Genomic DNA, 1,740 nt, shown 5'->3' with positions numbered 1-1,740 from the left:
GGATATGGCGCGGCCCTAGGTGCGTGTGCGTCAGGTGACAGACCAGTTTGTGCAGGCTCCTGCACCAGGTTTAATGCAAACAACTTAACTACTGCTGTGTGCGGTATGTTTGTGACAAGATCCGCAAGATGTTCGTTTCCATATTGATTGTACGCTATACTGGCCATTTATATAGAGTAAATTTTGGTTTGAATAAAATAGAGAAAATTTTGTGTGTAAGAGTTTAGGTACACGAAGGCGAATGGCCGCTTAACGCCATGCAGCGAGGAGTAGAAATGCCAGCGGGGAATTCCAGATCGAAGGCGCGTCCATCTGTCATGCCCCATTGCCTGAGACACTGCAGCAGGACTGTTTCCCTATTCTTCTGCTTAAAGTACTTGTTGAACCCCTTTAAAAAAAAAAAACAAAAAAAAAACTGCAAACGTGATTGGACGCTCGCTTAAGCCGCCCGGCCTTGTAACGCTACACCTGAGCTTGCGCTCGCGCTCCTCGCCGCCGGCCGAGCTTACCTCTTCGCTCGCCTGTCCTCCCAGTGAGAACCGAAGCCGTGAAGAGAAAAACAAATAAGTGAGAGAACGTGCCCCCCCCCCCCTCGTTTTCCTCCATCCACGTTTCTTACGTGACCACGCCCCTCCGCCCGCTCCTCTCCGTTGCCGCGCCCGTGCTAGAGCCGCTCTGCTGCGCCCTGTTCTCATGGTTCCCATTCACCTGGCCGGGCCGGGCGGGTCGCGCTGCGCTAGAACCGCTAGAGCTCGGGCATGTCTCCCCCGCCCCGCCCCGCCCGTCTAGCCTTGGTCTAGTCCGCCCGAGGCGACCTCCTGCACGCGTCTGAGCGCCCGGGAACATCCATCCGGCTTCCTTTTTATTTTTATTTTTTTTCCTTACGGAAAAATGACAATAAGATTGGATTTCTGCTGTCCTCGGCTGTAATAATTTATTTATTTAGTACTAGTAGTGTACTCGGTAGGTTCTTCATTGTACCAATTTGTACTGCGTTGTAACGCCACTGCCAGAGATGCTACTGCCACTGTCTTATCAGAATATTTCCTGTTGCCACGGAAATGAGTCGATCCGTCAGCATCGTATTTCGTTTTCTTCCTGGGAGTGAAATTTTCGCATTCGCGACCAAGCATTGCCTGCAATGAGCTGAGGGAATGATTTTTTCTTAAAAGAAAAATCATCTTCCAGGATCAGTAGTTATCCTGATACTGTTGAAAGTTTGTTGAAGTACAAGACTGGGATATTAATGAGATTGCATGATTAATCAATTTAAGTGTACTTAGCTCATTTGAGGTGCGCTGACTGAAATGTCACACATAAAGCAACTTATATAATCATAGCCCTTGTGTTTTTGTAGCCACTATTTGTATGGACTTCTGTCCCTCTTTAAATGTTTGGTGACCTATAGATCACACCCAATTATTTTGAACCAATTACGATATTGGTAAAAAGACAAAATGAGTGTTCAAAATTATTTTATGTAGTAAGGCTGAGCTCAGGTGGCATCAAACAAGTCTCAGATTATAAGTAATAATGTAAGCTAGCCAGTAATTAAATAGCTGGCTCAATTTACTTTTCTGTGCATGTACAACAGCAAGGTACAAGAGCTGTATTGTCAATAGAAATATTATTTATTTGTTTTTGTAGCATAATACGCTTCATATTTTTATACTTTCCTGAGTCTTTCCCTTCAAAATTTTCTTTCTTCATTCCATTAAGAGCTTTTAAAATTTTTAAGAG

At 44.9% G+C, this 1,740-nt stretch overlaps 1 protein-coding gene across 1 annotated transcript in view; it reads left to right on the top strand.

Moving 5' to 3' along the window:
- LOC127748617 (monocarboxylate transporter 2-like) overlaps positions 1-1,652 on the top strand; it is a 31,330-nt gene extending 29,678 nt beyond the window's left edge. Inside the window, exon 6 of the mRNA XM_052271202.1 lies at positions 35-1,652. The gene's annotated coding sequence lies outside the window, so the exon portion shown is untranslated. The remainder of the gene's footprint in view (positions 1-34) is intronic.
- The last annotated feature ends 88 nt before the right edge of the window (positions 1,653-1,740 follow it).

This window comes from Frankliniella occidentalis, unplaced genomic scaffold, assembly GCF_000697945.3.
Source record: "Frankliniella occidentalis isolate FOCC.00 unplaced genomic scaffold, Focc_3.1 Scaffold153, whole genome shotgun sequence".
NCBI classification, from domain to species: Eukaryota; Metazoa; Arthropoda; class Insecta; order Thysanoptera; family Thripidae; genus Frankliniella; species Frankliniella occidentalis.
The sequence above is the reverse complement of the archived record's forward strand: the minus strand, read 5'-3'. Positions and strand labels throughout refer to the sequence as shown.